The sequence below is a fragment of the Bombina bombina genome, chromosome 7 (genome assembly GCF_027579735.1).
Source record: "Bombina bombina isolate aBomBom1 chromosome 7, aBomBom1.pri, whole genome shotgun sequence".
NCBI lineage: Eukaryota > Metazoa > Chordata > Amphibia > Anura > Bombinatoridae > Bombina > Bombina bombina.
In genome coordinates this window covers 390,647,790-390,664,544 of record NC_069505.1, presented here as the reverse complement: position 1 = coordinate 390,664,544, position 16,755 = coordinate 390,647,790, and the positions used below count along the sequence as shown (strand labels likewise).

At 36.8% G+C, this 16,755-nt stretch overlaps 1 protein-coding gene across 1 annotated transcript in view; it reads left to right on the top strand.

Moving 5' to 3' along the window:
* Nucleotides 1-3,100, top strand: part of BSN (bassoon presynaptic cytomatrix protein) — a 551,915-nt gene extending 548,815 nt beyond the window's left edge. The window contains exon 11 of the mRNA XM_053689411.1: nucleotides 1,070-3,100. The gene's annotated coding sequence lies outside the window, so the exon portion shown is untranslated. The remainder of the gene's footprint in view (nucleotides 1-1,069) is intronic.
* Nucleotides 3,101-16,755: the final 13,655 nt, after the last annotated feature.

Below are 16,755 nucleotides of genomic sequence, written 5' to 3'. Positions count from 1 at the left end.
ATGTTTATATGTAGGAACTCTTGCACATGCTCAGTAGTAGCTGGTGTCTCAGAAAGTGTTCACATAAAAGACTGTGCACAGTTTTATAATGGAATTAAAATTCAAAGTCTATTGAACATGTACGTTTAATTTTGACTTTAGTGTATATTTAATTCAATATTTATTCTATGTCAGACTATGTTTATTAATATTTTTTTTTTCCATGGTTTTATTCAATGGGGCCTATTTATCAAATGTCTTGCGGACCTGATCCGACAGTGCGGATCAGGTCCGCAAGACATTGCTGAATGCGGAGAGCAATACGCTCTCCGTATTCAGCATTGCACCAGCAGCTCTTGTGAGCCGCTGGTGCAACGTCGCCCCCTGTAGACTCGCGGTTAATGGGCCGCCAGCAGGGGGTGTCAATCAACCCGATCGTACTCGATCGGGTTGAATTCCGGCAATTCCTGTCTGCCTGCTCAGAACAGGCGAACAGGGTTATGGAGCAGCGGTCTTTGTGACCGCTGCCCCATAACTTGTGTTTCTGGCGAGTCTGAAGACTCGCCAGAAACATGGGCCGTCAAGCTCCATTCGGAGCTTGATAGATACGCCCCAATATCTTATATATAATTATAAATTCATTATTACTTTAATATATAATATTTCTAGATTTAATATATATTATTTTATTGTAAAATGATGGTCCATTGCAAAAAAAAAACATGTTTAATGAACATTAAACCCACATACTAATTAATATTTTTATTTGTTTTCATAAGTCATAAAAGCATGTCCTAAAAAGACAGTTTGGAATTGCGCCCACAACGTTTTCATACTTGGTTATTGTTAGATTTATTATAATTGTATAGAAAATAAGATTTTTGTGTGATTTCATTTTTGGAATCATAATTTTATCATTTTTAATATCTAAAAGAAGGAAAAGAGGTAGATTTTAGAAGTAAATTAAAAACTTCAATGATTTTTAGCTGAAATAAAAGTATGACTTGATAATAATATGTATCAAATAATACCTATTTTTTTAAAATGTATAAACTACAGAAATGTAAAATAAAATTGTTTATGTTTTCAGTCTGCTTTAGGAAATATGGAAGCCCTGGCCAGAGAAATACAAGAGGAACCTTCTGTTGGTGCATCAAGATTTTTTACACTATAGATCAAAAATGCTTTCTATGGGTTCCACCCCATGAAATATTGGAGCACTAACTAACTGGACAACTCTCGCATGTATAATGATCAAATAATCTAGAAACAAGAGCCACAATGAACAAATCTTATAAATAAGTTTGACAAGGCGTAGGATACAATCTCCAGCAGACATTTATGTTACCTATATTAACCAGGGTTTTCATGTTCTCTAATTGTGTTTATACTCAGAGTTCTTGGACTTGGCACTTATTTTGACAGGGTTCGTCTTCATATATTTTTCCACAATCTCCACTCAAGAGCTTTGAAAAGAGGGCTGGGAGCTACCTGCTCCACATATCCTGTAACATTCCAATTTCGACCAATGATACCTTGCGCGCAGATAATATCCCGTGTTCCCTCTTTATTCATCAGGGACACAGAAACCAAATCCAATGCGCTAGACAATGGCAAGGAAGAAAACTTTAAGACAAGGACCTACCACTGTTCATCCTACTGAAACACGAGGCCATAGGACTTTGAAAGGCAGTGTGTTGACTGGCTGATTACACCAATACTGGCCAGACATGTCTGTCACCTCGCAGTAAGCCATCTTATAGCCATTGAAATGGCAATATCCATGTCTGTCTCTTTCAATCCTTGGTTTATTTTACTTTTTTTTACTACTGGTTTTTATTTTATTTTTTTCTATTCCGCCTTAACCATTCAAGTTTAATTTTTTAACAGTTCTCATATTTATTTTTATTGTTGATGTGTTTGTTAGTTTTTTTTTCCTGTCTTTATTTATTTATTATTATTTATTATTTTTTTTGCAATCAATCAGCACGTAAGGTGTCTCTAGAAGCAATAGAGAGCAGACAAAGAGCACAAAATAATAGCGGAGGACATGGGGAACACTATCTCCTTATCTCTTCTTTTCTAAAGACTGTGCATTAAGTCCTAAAGCCATCGCCAGTGGGCATGCTCAGAGAAACGACAAGGTCTTCAAAACCCAAGAATATCCCTTCTTCTGATGCATGTAACCATATGGAATACACCATCCATATCCTGAACTATTCAACTGTTGTAAAGTTGCTCCAGTGTCTGCTTATTTTTGAGCCTTTCCTGTCCTGTTGAGCATGCTCAAAGCTGACAATCTCATTAGTCTATCCATTGGCGCTTCCATTCACTTTGGGTTGCAGCAACCGATTATCATGTCTAATTGTCTATGCAACGAAATACAAATTCAAGGGAGGGGTGGGTAATATTGTGTTCATATTTAACATTTTAATGTTATGTATAAAGATTTATTTAAATATGTGCTATTGAGAAACTGGGTTGATATGCTTATATCTAATCCCTGTGTGTATGATGTTCAAACTTAGTGGCATGTTTGACTCCTTTTGAGAGACACTTTGCCAAAGGCTAGTAGCCACATCGCCTGTACGAGTTGTCTTTTGTCTTACTGCATGGCTTGTTCTACTGTACTTTGCACGGTTTCATCTAATTTGAATGACTTGCTAGGAATATATATTTTTTTAATTTATTATTATGTATAGTCTCCTATGTTCTAATTAGCCATTTTGCCAATCTGTGCACTTGTTTTGGAGGATGTTAAAAAGTTGTCTAGGAGTTGGTCTGCAGACTGTTTCATTAATTGTTATGTGACTTATTATTTATTATGCTTGGGGCCGAGAGAAGTGGTTTAAGGACATTCCACTCTATTAATAAGTAGAATTAAACAAGGAACCTTAGACCAACGTGTTTATGAATATGCACCGTTTTAAACTATTGACAATACACTATTTGACCCAGAAGTCCACATTTAATTAGTAAAATAAAATATAGTGCAGAACATGAAACCCAGTCTATCAGGGAGGTTTTCTACAATAGAAAACATTCTATGTCTGAGTGCATGTTCATATGTTACTTTTTTATTGGGCTTGATCAGTCCCCTTGGCTGCAGAGAAAAATTATAAAAAAATAAATAAAAATGTTGAGCTTTCTGTGTACTATAATTTTATAGCTATTGGAAAGGAATGAAATATACAGTTTATTGTACCCAACATTATATTAGTACATATATATATATATATATATATATATATATATATTTATTTATATATATATACACACAAACACACATACATAAATTCACACGCAGTATATATATATATATATATATATATATATATATACACATACACAGTATATATCAGATATATAATTCCTGAATTATATATTGGGTTCACTAACAAAAGATTATGTGCTTGAATATGTGTTCTTCAATTATTGCGTATTCTTTTATGGAAACTAATATTTTTATAGATTAGTATATAAAAACAATATCCCATTGTAGATAATAAAATTAGTTTGGATAATTACCCCAGATGAATCTTGTTAAATGTTTAGATTTTTTAGTTTATGAGCAGTAAATTTAAAATGTGAGTCCCAAACAAACAAAAAAAATGTAGGATGTAATCCCTTCTTTACTTTTTGTTGATGAATGTAGCATTAAGCGCCTGTTTGATACGTGAAAGCGTTCCATTTCAGCGAAGTACGTGAATGAGATTATGTGGGTGCCGAGCACTAATGAATGATAATATACAAAGTCATCAATGAGTAACTGAAAACATTATCTCTTGTAGATATATAGGAAGTAGGATTTAGAATGATGACACTTTTCAGAAAAAAGGTACAAAATGATTTAAGGCACAGACAGAGCTAATTTACCACTTGGTAATCATGTTCGTAATTATGGAGAGACTGTATCTAAGCTGAATTTGTGTTTCCAGCTGTCTTATATATGTCGTCTACGGCTCGTTCTCAAGTTATTATTGTAAATAGATGTACAGTGTGCAAATGTTTATGTGTTCAAAGTGACGCAAGAAAACAAAAACTATAAGCCCAGCATGACAACCGATAGCCATATGTGCTGGTGGGTCATCTGTCATATTAGTTCATCTGCCAACCTTGAGCTTTTTTTGTGTATAAAATGGAATTATATAAATATAGAAAGATAAAATATTATATTGTGGCTGACCCTTGCTGATGATTGGACCAACATCTGAAAATGTTAGTCAATTTTGGAATTCTTCACATGTTTAATCACATGGGAACAATTCTGCATGAGGTCTATCCACAAGAATTTCATTTCATCTTAATTTTTTTTTGGTGGGGGGGGAGGGAGATGACTGAAAATCCTGAAAAAAAGTTATGTATAAAAATCAATTATATTTAAAAAAAAAAAAAAAAAAAAAAAAAAGATAACGTTTACAGTTGTAAGTGCAATGACCTGAATCCTATATATGAACATTGTAATTGTGTCTGTCCTGCTGTGAACTATAAAAAGGTTGTAGTATTTCAATGTGTCACATCATGTATTGTGATTCAGTAATCGGTTGACCCCCCTTACAAGGTATGTCTGTGACAACAGAATAAAAAGGACTTGATATATGACCTTTCCTGTCTCTGGGCTTGTTTTGTGGAAACTTAAAAAAAATATGTTAAAGATACAGTGAAAATGAAAGGGATATAAGCACCTTGAAAAGACAAGCTTAAAGGGATACTGAACCCAAATTTAGCCACCAATTAACAAGCGCTACCCAGGTGCTGAACCAAAGATGGGCTGGTACGTACATTCCTGCTTTTTCAAATAAAAATACCAAGAGAACGAAGAAAATTTGATAATAAAAGTAAATTAGAAAGTTGCTTAAAAGTGCATGCTCTATCCGAGTCATGCTCACCCCATTACTGCCATAAGCACACACAGAGCACTGATTTAACACCCCTATTATTGTCTTAAAGGAATAGTCTACTCCAGAATTGTTATTAAAAAAGATAAATAAACCCTTTATTACTCATTCCCCAGTTTTGCATAACCAACAGTTATATAAATACACTTTTTACCTCTGTGATTACCTTGTATCTAAGCCTCTGTAGACTGCCCCCTCATTTCACTTCTTTTGACAGACTTGCATTTTACCCAATCAGTGCTGACTCATAAATAACTTCACAGACAAGAGCACAATGTAGCCGTGAAAACTGTTAAATGCATTCAGATAAGAGGTGGCCTTCAAGGGCTTGGAGATTAGCATATAAGCCTACCTAGGTTTAGCTTTCAACTAAGAATACCAAGAGAACAAAGCAAATTTGATGATAAAAGTAAAGGGAAAGTTGTTTATAATTACTTGCCCTATCTGAATCATGAAAGTTTAATTTTGACTAGACTGTCCCTTTAACACACAGCACAGAACATACACAGTGTAACTTCTTTCTGAGTCACAGGAGGCCTTTTACATTTATCTGACATTCATAGAACTTTCTTAAAAATTGACATTTAAGTGTCCAGTTTTTTTTGTATAGATCTTACTGGACATCCTGCTAAAATACTGGACTGTCCAGTTGAATACTGATACCTGGCAACTCTAATAACAACATAGCAAACTGTTGCTGATTTACATAAGACATCCAAACTTTATCAAAGAAGCTTAAAGGAACACTCAATGGCATAGAATTGCATAATTAACATGTGCATAATAAAAAGACAATGCAATAACATTGACATTGAAATTCAAATAAGCAGTAGATTTTTTTCTGACAAATTTATTTTTCCCCCATTTTCCAGCCCCTTGTATCATGTGACAGACATAAGCCAATCACAGACTAGTATACGTATACCCTGTGATCTTGTGCACATGCTCAGTAGGATCTTGTTCCCCAGAAAGTGTGAATATAAAAAGACTGTGCAAAATTTGAAAATGGAAGTAAATTGGAAAGTGTCTTAAAACTGCTGCTCTTTCTGAATCATTAAAGATGTTATTGACTTGAGTGTCCCTTTAATACTAGACCAAGATTAGTAATGATTAGACCATTATTCCAATTTCTCGTAAAACCAAGAGTCAGCACATAGGAGACTTCCTCTGCTGTGTGTTACTTGAGAAAACCATCAGATAGGATAAAGCACTTATTGAGTTGCTAGATACTGAAGTAAAAGGAATCATTTTTAGATCATTTCTGGGATTGGAAACTGAGAAAACTCACTGTATAGCAGGTAAGTGAAGAAACATTATACAGTATACTTCTAACAATATATCTTTTGCAGTCAATAAAATGGTATGACTCAACCCAATTTGTGTTTAAAGGGACATAACATTAAAGTCACACGAAACCCAAAATATTTATTTCATATTTCAGAAAGAGCATGCAGTTTTAAACAACTTTGCAATTTACTTCTATTATCTAATCTGCTTTGTTCTCTCGATATCCTTCATTGGAAAGCATACCTAGGTAGGCTTATGAGCTGCAAAGCACTACTGGGAGCTAGCTGCTGTTTGGTGGCTGCACATATATACCTCTTGTGATTGGCTCACCTGATGTGTTTATCTAGATCCCAGAAGTGCATTGCTGTTCCTTCAACAAAGGACACCAAGAAAATTACGCAAATTTGATAATATAAGTAAATTGGAACGTTGTTTAAAATCACATGCTCTGGGGCATATTTATCAAAGTGCGAGCGGACATGATACGATGTAGCATACGCTGTCGGCATTTATCATTGCACAAGCAGTTCACCACAACCTGTCGCTAGCAGGAGTTGTCAATCAACCCGATCATATTCATATAGTGGGTTGATTTCTGTCCGCCGCCTCAGAGCAGGCAAACAAGTTATGGAGCAGCGTTCTTTAGGCTCGCCGGAAACAAGGGGCATCAACTCAGCCTCTCTATCTGAATCATAAAATAAAAATTTGGGGTTTCATATCCCTGTAAAAAACGGACATGTACCCAAATGTATTTTAGTTTTGAATGGAAGCAGTTTTGCAATACACATGTTCACAAGAAAAGCTTCTAAGAATAAATATGACTGTTTCAGCAATATATTTTACTTTGTAGAGCATAAATAAATATATACTTGCATTTATAGGGACACAAAATATTACACTTTTATAGTTCAAACATGCAATTTTAAGAGATTTTTTATTGTACTTGTTTTAAAATGTAATTTGTTTTAAGTTTAAAAAAAAAAAGTCTGATCCTCTTTTTCCAATATTAAAAAAAAATGTTTTTGTAAAAAGTGGAATGGATCTCTATGTGTTTAACCCCATAAAATGGTTAAACTCATAGGTAAAGTTATCTTTAGGAGCAACATAGAGTGCAGCTGCCAATCAAGAAACCATCCAGGCACTGTGATCAGGAGCAGCAAATACACATATGTGCCAGTGACCGCCGGTTTCCTCCTTGGGGGGCTGCTTTAATTACGGCTTCTGAGTGAGATTTTACCTACGTGTTTCACCTGCTCAATACACGTGCACGCTCCTGAGCTTACTACAGTATGCTCTCATGAAATGAGCTAAACTCTATTAAAAGAAGACCAAGAGAAAAATATTTATTATTTAATTATTATTTAAAGGAACATGAAACACAACATTTTTCTTTCATGATTTAGGTAGAACAATTTTAAACAACTTTCCAGTTTACTTCTATTATCAAATTTCCTTCATTCTCTTGGTATCATTTGTTGAAAGAGCAGAAATGCACTACTGGTATCTAACTGAACACATGGGTGAGCCAATGACAATCGGTATATACAGGGGCGTATTACCGCCTAGGCAAACAAGGCCCGTGCCGAGCGCGGCAGGTGGAGGAGGGCGGCACTTTTTTACATCCACCTGTTCAGTGAGAAAGTAATTTCCTGCTTGCTCTGCTCACCGCCCGCCCACCTCCTAACTCCCGCGCTATGTGATGCCTAGTGTATGTGCATTGGGGATCCTGAGAGAGGAGGAAAACACTCGGACGTACAAGCTATTTGGATTACGGTAAGTTTGGTAACGGTTCCATAAAGGGCAATACAGACACTGGCTGCTGGCACCTACTGTCACGCTCGCAGACACTATAGGTGCATGTATACTCAGCAAGTTTTTGCTTGCACGCGGTAGCCCCACGCCTCCCCCTGAGCAGCCACAGACTGACACCCAGGACACCTGCTCTTCCTGTGGCTTCAGACTCCTGGAGGACGCTGGCAGAATGGATCAGAACTTTTTAAGAAGCAGTAAAGAGGCACTTTTTAATTTGGCTTAGAGTGAGGAACACCCATGCTGTGTCCAAAGCAGCTATGGTCACGGCCGTTCCGGAAGCTACACATTAGCCGTGTACGGGAGGATGGGAGTGTGGAGACCTAGATGGGCACACTATAACCAGCCCTGAGATGCTAGTGTGGCCGTCTAGGTCTCCACACTCCCATCCTCCCGTACACGGCTAATGTGTTGCTTCCAGAAGGGCCGTGACCATAGCTGCTTTGGGCACAGCATGGGTGTTCACGCTAAGCCAAATTAAAAAGTGCCTCTTTACTGCTTCTTAAAAAGTCCTGGTCCATTCTGCCAGCGTCCTCCAGGAGTCTGAAGCCACAGGAAGAGCAGGTGTCAGTCTGTGGCTCAGGGGGAGGCGTGGGGCTACCGGGTGCAAGCAAAAACTTGGTGAGTATGCAGGCACCTAACCAGCCCTGAGATGCTAGTATGCCCATCTAGGTCTCCACACTCCCATCCTCCCGTACATGGCCAATGTGTAGCTTCCGGAACGGCCGTGACCATAGCTGCTTTGGGCACAGCATGGATGTTCTTCACGCTAAGCCAAATTAAAATGTGCCTCTTCGCTGCTTTCAAAAAGTCCTGGGCCATTCTGCTAGCATCTTCCAGGAGTCTGAACTCTGAAGCCACTATATACAGTTTTGCAGAGCTAGGTGGATGGATACCAGTCCAAAATTATACACACAGACACGCTTTAATAAATGGTTATTTAATACTTTTCATACAGTTGTCACATTTAAACTTTAAATGTGACAACTGTATGTAAAGTATTAAATAAATACTTGTCACTGCTTTTTTCAAGGTTTGGGCTACTTATGCTAAATAATGTGAGGATAGGAATGTCCCTTTAAGTTCTGTATATATTTATATAAATTATGAATTTGCTACAAATGGCATAGATATGTTTTTTATATCTGATTACTATGTCAATATAGAATATCTGTGGGCCATTTTTTAGACTGAATTTATGAACTATCTATAATACCTGTCTGTCAATGGTTTCAGCACAGAGCAATTTCTCATTTTAATGCTGTTATTTTAACAAATGTAGCAGGGATAGGACACATTGAATTTTAATTTTGCAGACTCTGGTAAATTGTTACTTTGAAAATGCCAAAAGGGACATTACACCCTGACCAAAATATTATTGCCAAAAAAGGCCTAAAATTGGGGTAGGGGGCAGCAGATTTTTTAGTGCCTAGGGCAGCACAAAACCTAAATACGCCACTGGGTATATACTGTAGATATATATATACAACCACCAATCAACAGTTAGAACCTAGGTTATTTACTGCTCCTGAGCTTTCCTAGATAAACATTTCAGCAAAAGATAACAAGAGAAGGAAACCAAATGAAATAATAAAAGTAAATTGGAAAATTGTTTAACCCTTTCCTGCCAGGGTTAAAGTGTCTACATCGGAACAACTGTTCCGGTGTAGACATATTGAAATGACACGATCGTTCACACTATCGCGAGATTTCAATTATTGGATCGGGTCTGGGGGGGGCGTCCCTATAACCGTAGGAACGCCCTCCAGACCGCGATGAAATCCAGGAAGCGCAGAAGGCTTCAGGACAGCCTTGGTTATGACGTTCTATTCCGTCATAACGGCTTTAAAGCCCAGTGTAATTATGACGGAATAGAACGGCATAACGGCGTTAAAAGGTTAAAATGATGTGCTCTGTCTAAATCATGAATGTCTGATTATGACTTCACTGTCCCTTTAATTATTCACTCTATCTGGATCATGCAAGTTTTATTTTTAAAGGGACATTAAACACTAAATACATGCTAGATAGAATGATGCATTCAAAGAAAAGATTAGTCCATGACTAACATGTAGATGTATTTTTTAACGTTTCATTAGTTGTTTAAAAAGTGACAAAATAAGTGTAAAGTTTTAGTGTCTATAAAACACAGGGAGCTGCCATGTTGTAACTTGTGTTACCTTCTCTGTTGTGGCCAATTAGAGTCAGTTATAAATAGGTCATTAGAGTGTGCAGCCAATGGCTGTGCTGGATTTAACAGTGTTCTGCACTTCCATTTCTAACAGGAACTGAAAAGCTCACAATTTCAGAATGGAATTACAGGCAAAGAGGACAAAATAAATAATGAAAGTATATTGCAGAGTTGTTTTATTATATACAATTTATCATTTTATATTACCATCTCAAAGTGTTTAATGTCCCTTATAAATAATAAAATAATTGACAAGTGAGCTATTTTCTGCCTAACTTACATTTTGCCCCACACTTGTGTCATTTTATGTTTTCTTACTAATTCCTCAGTATATAAATACACCTAAAATCAATGCTGTACATCATATCATTTTCTTTGCATGTCCCAGCTTATTGTGTCAGATTTCTCTTTCCTGTTCTGACCTTGACAACTGTGACCTTTTTTCTCACTTCTTCCCGTCAACTCAGAGATGATGCTCAGAATTCTCCTCTCAGATTTCGTTCTGCAGCTCGGTCAGCAGCCTAGGGAGCGCACAAGCATCAATTTACTTGGATTTCAAGCTGAAGGATGAAAAGACTAACATGAAAGTTGTGAAACTAGAAGACCTGAAAGAGGGCACAGAGGGCAGAAACTGGCATAAAAAATGCAGCTGATGTTCTCAATACAAACTAAGGATTTTTCCAACATGAGCTTTTAAGAATTAGCAGTGATCTATAGTTACACGCACACAGCATAGAAAACAATGTTATTATTAGGGCTACACTCCTAAACAATGAAACAAATTCACAGCGTTGTAAAAAAAAATTAAAGGGAAAGTCAACACCAGAATTTTTTGTTGTTTAAAAAGATAGATAATCCCTTTATTACCCATTCCCCAGTTTTGCATAAACAACAGTTATAATAATACACATTTTATCTCAGTAATTACCTTGTATCTATGCCTCTGCAAACTGCCCCCTTATTTCAGTTCTTTTGACGGACTTGTATTTTAGCCAATCAGTGCTGACTTTTAGGTAACTTCACGTGCATGAGCTCAATGTTATCTATATGATACACATGAACTAAGACTAAGGATTTAAGCAGCTCTTATTCCTATTGGCTGATTTGAATCAGCCATTAGGAATGAGAGCTGCTTAAATCCTATTGGCTGATTTGAACAACCAATAGGATTTTAGCAGCTGTAATTCCTATTGGCATTGTTTAAATTTTTCAGCCAATAGGAATGCAATGGTACCCCAGTATAAAAGGGGTACCTTGCATTTGAATCCTCAGTGTGCAGCGGACGATCGCATGAAGAGGACCTCTACATCGGATTGATGGACCTCCGCCTTGGACCTCCACCTGGACCTCCACCTTGGACCTTTGCCTGGACCTCCGCCTCCGCGCATCGACCGCTCCAACTCCACAGGGATGAAGAAGATACCGGTCCCTCGATAGATGAAGATGGAGCCGTCTGGATGAAGATGGAGCCGCTGGGATGAAGATCGTTCAAGCCGGACTTCAGAAACTGTGAGTACCTAAAGAGGGGTTAGTGTTAGGTGTTTTTAAGTTGTTTTTTTTTTAGATTAGGGTTTGGGCTTGTCTTAAAAGAGCTGAATGCCCTTTTATGGGAAAGAAAAAGAGCTGAATGCCCTTTTAAGGGCAATGCCCATAGAAATGCCCTTCTAAGGGCAATGGGTAGATTATGTTTTTTTAGCGTTAGACTTTTTATTTTGTGGGGTTGGTTGGGTGGTGGGTTTTACTGTTGGGGGGGTCTTTGTATTTTTTTTACAGAGAAAAGAGCTGATTTCTTTAGGGCAATGCCCTACAAAAGGCCCTTTTAAGGGCGATTGGTAGTTTATTTTAGGCTAGGGCTTTTTTATTTTGATAGGGCTATTAGATTAGGTGTAATTGTTTTTATTTTGGATAATTTCGTTTGTTATTTTTTTGTAATTTAGTATTTTTTTATTTTTTGTAATTTAGTATTTTTAATTTTTTGTAACTGTAGATTTAATTTTTTAAGTAGTGTTAGGTTTTTTAATGAGTAATTTAATTTATTTTATTAATAGTTATTTTAATTTTAGTCTAATAGTAATGTTAGTTTAATTTATAGTTTAAACTTAGGTTTTTTTAATTTCATAGGTAAGTTTTTATTTATTTTAAGATATGGATCTTGTAATTTTAATTTAAAGTAAGGGGTTTGTTAGGTTTAGGGGTTAATAGTTTAATTTAGTTTTTGGCGAAATGGGGGGCTGGCGGTTTAGGTTTATTTAGTGGTAGTGATGTGGGAGGCCAGAGGTTTGGGGGTTAATACATTTATTTAGTGGGGCATTATCGGGGAGCTGCGGAATAGGGGTTAATATCTTTATTATAGTGTGGGCGATGTTGGGGTGTGGGGGAATAGGGGTTAATAACTTTAGTATAGTGTGGACGATGTCGGGGAGCGGCGGAATAGGGGTTAATACATTTTATTAGTGGCAGCGATGTTGGGAGCGGCAGATTAGGGGTTAATAAGTTTAATATAGTATTTGCGATGCAGGAGGGCGGCGGTTTAGGGGTTAATAGGTAGTTTATGGTTGTTAGTGTATTTTAGTTATGAGTTTTGTGTAACAGTTTCGTTGCATAAAACTCATAACTACTGGTCTCAGATGGTGGTACTGATCATGTCAGTATAGGCTGGAACACAAGTTTTTTAGCCTCACTGCAAAACTCGTAATGGCAGTGCAAGGGAAATCACATGAAAAAAAATGTCATTTTTTTGAATGCGGGACTGACGTTGCGTTACAGGCTAAAATACTTGCGGTACAGCTATACCATCAAGACTCGTAATGGCTGCGTTGCTGTTTTAACTCTGAAATGGCCATTTTTTTCAGCGTTAAAACACAAACACAAAATTTGTAATCTAGGTGAATGTTAATGTTCATCAAAATACACACGTTAAAACGTTAAAATGTCCATAGATCTTTCAGAGTGCTGGAATACATGAGCCAATGAGGGAACAAAAAGTTCCTTATATATATCACTCAGTCTATGTCCGTGTTTTATCTTCTTTAGCTAACACATATGAATTAAAATCCCAAAGTATGCCTTAGGGCTAAAAAAACTGCTCACTGGTTTTCACTGTGCTGGATCTCCACATTTGATCTCTCACCTTCGTTGTCAAAGACTGTTCACCTCCGTTGTTTGTTATGGAATGTTAGCGTGCAAGCCTACGTTTCTCTTCACGTGATGTCAAATAACGTCAGATTTTAAAAATTCAACTTGCGCAAGTTAGAAATTGAAATCTATTTACCCACACTCTGCTGCTCATTTAAGGTCCCAAATGAGTCCCGCACATAAGTACTCTTAGTACGCGGGTCCCCAAACCTTTCTTTCTCAAGCACAGATTTTCATGGGCATTAAAGTTATTTAGGATATCGTCAATTCACACAGCTTCTACTCATTTCACCCTATACATATATACCGCCAATAGAATGAGAGCTGCTCAAATCCTATTGGCTGATTGGAACAGCCAATATGATTTTAGCAGCTCTAATCCTATTGACTGATTGAAATCTTTCAGCCAATAGGAATGCAAGGGACGCCATCTTGGATGACGTCACTTGCATTGAAGTTCCAGTTTACGGCGACCGTATGAAGAGAATGCTCCATGCAGGATGTCTTCAGGATGGACCCGCTCCGCGCCGGATGGATGAAGATAGAAGGTGCCGTCTGGATGAATACTTTTTGCCACCTGGATGAGGACTTCCCCGGCTGGATGAATATCGAAGAGGCCGTCTGGATGAAGACTTCTTGCCGGCTGGATGGATCTTTCAAGCGGAACTTCAAGAACTGTAAGTGGATCATCGGGGGTTAGTGTTAGGTTTTTTAAGGTTTTTTTGGGGTGGGTTTTATTTTTAGTTTAGGGTCTGTTCATGTAAAAGAGCTAAATGCCCTTTTAAGGGCAATGTCCATACAAATGCCCTTTTCAGGGCAATGGGGAGCTTAGTTTATTTTAGTTAGTTATGTTATTTGGGGGGGTTGGTTGTGGGGGTGGTGGGTTTTACTGTTGGGGGGGTGTTTGTATTTTTTTTACAGGTAAAAGAGCTGATTTCTTTGGGGCAATGCCCCACAAAAGGCCCTTTTAAGGGCTATTGGTAGTTTATTGTAAGCTAGGGTTTTTTATTTGGGGGGGCTTTTTTATTTTGATAGGGCTATTATATTAGGTGTAATTATTTTTTATTTTTGATAAATTGTTTCTTATTTTTTTGTAATTTAGTGTTTGTTTTTGTAATTTAGTTTTTTTTTATTAGATACGTTTTGTAATTTTTAGAGTAGTGTTAGTATTTTTTTAATGTGTAGTTTAGTTTAATTTAATTGGTAGTTAGTTTGTAGTTTAATAATTATCTTAATTTAATTGTTATTTTAAAATTAATTTATTTAATTTAAAAGATAAGTTTTAATTTAATTTAAGATAGGGAAATTGTAATTTTAATATAAAGTTAGGGGGTCCAGTTTAGGTGTTAATAGTTTATTTTAGTATATTTCGTTGTGGGGGCTTTCGGTTTAGGGGATAATAGTTTATTTAAGTATATTTCGTTGAGGGGGGCTTTGCAGTTTAGGGGTTAATAGGTTTATTATAGTGGCGACGATGTCGGGAAGCGACGGAATAGGGGTTAATACATTTTAATAGTGGCGGCGATGTCCGAAGCGGCAGATTAGGGGTTAATAAATGTATTATAGTGTTTGCAATGCGGGAGGGCCTCGGTTTATGGGGTTAATAAGTAGTTTATGGGTGTTAGTGAACTTTTTAACACTTTAGTTATGAGTTTTATGCTACAGTTTTGTAACATAAAACTCATAACTACTGACTTTAGATGGCGGTACGGATCTTGTGGTTATATATATTATGAGTTTGCCTCCCAGGCAAACTCATAATACCGGCTCTATGTGAGTCCCATTGAAAAAGGACTTTTTTAAAAGTGCGGTACTGACTTTGCATGACAGGCTAAAAGGTGTGTGATACACCTATTAAGGTATAGACTTGTAATAGCAGTGTTAGGGAAAAAGCAGCATTATGGGCCATAATGCTGCTATTTCACTCATAATGCCAAACTCGTAATCTAGCTGTTAGTTAGTTAAAACATTTGTGTTAAAATGTCTGAAGCTGCAGAATCTTCTGCACCATTAACTGCTCATACTGTGCAGAATATGATTGACTCTTCCATGAATAAATTATTTAATAAATTGTCATTGCTTATAGAAGATCAATCTCAAGGTCCTAAAAACCCTTGAAAAGAAAGCTTACATCAAGTGCAGTTGAAACTAGCAAAAACTTGTGTCTAAATCTCGTCAGTTTCTGACTGATACCTCAATTCCTCACAGCAAAGGAACTAAAACCGCTGTCAAAAGAACCCTGCATCCCAAGTGTACCCAAATTGGAGATTCTAAGGTGGCTTATAAATCTAAATCTAAAATTATTTCTAAACTTAAACCTCAATCTCAATCAGATTCTAATAGTTCTGATGAGGATGATTATACATTAATTCAGATTTGTTTAATTATAATTCTGATGATTCAGATTATTCTCCTGTGGCTAAAAAACATAAGAAAATGTCTAAAAGGACTAAAGATGATGAAGAAGAAGTTGAATTTATTGATTGTTTAGGTATCCCCAGGTTTAATTCTGACGAGTTACATCAACCTTGGTCTGCAGAATGGTGCCCACCCATTGATATTGCTAAATATATTGATTTTTAGCTTAGAAAACCTCTTAAAAAGCAGACTCGCAATAAAATGAGAGCTGAGTGTCCCCGTCCATTACTCCCAAAAAATGCTTCTGTTACACCTAAAGTAGACCCCAAAATTTTGAATTTTATTGGCGCTCCAGGTTATAAAATTAAGAAAGGCATAGACAGATCATGGAAGATCTGTCAAGATAAATTATTAGATTCAGTGGGCCCTATCACCAAACTTTTTTAAAATTCAGAGAATGCGCTTATAGACCCATTTATTGTCCGAGAATGGGTACAAAGACTTCTTTGCTTTGTAGGGAATACCAATACTGTGATGTCTTTAGAAAAGTGTTGTAATATTTTATGTTAGATTGATCCTAAAATGGCAGACTTCGCCTCTAGTGACCTTGCTTCAGATAATAACAGTCTTCTTTTTGGCAATTCTTATCTCAAAGATTTAAATTAGTATGTGAATATTTTCTCTAATTTAAACAAAGTAAAAACTTTGGTTAAGATTTTTTTTTATCCATACCAGAATTTCTCTGACAGGGACGGGAAAGGTAGAGGCCACTTTCCCAGCCACCATCTATTCTTATAAAGGTCTCAATATTACCAGTCCCAAAATCAAAACCAATATCATCAAAACCAATCCCAGTTCCAAAGAAACTTTCAAGAACCCTCAACCTTTTCTTTTTTTTCCATCACAAGCCCGACCATGGAATCAAACAGGTTTCAGAAGCCGAGCAAGATCACAACCTGCTCCGGGTAAATACCTTCTTTCCTTCCCCTGTTCTTTCTTCCCCAGACAGAATTGGTGGCAGACTCACTTTATTCGCTCAAAATTGATCTTCAATTACTTCAGACCCTTGGGTTCTCCAAGCAGTAACAGGCATACACA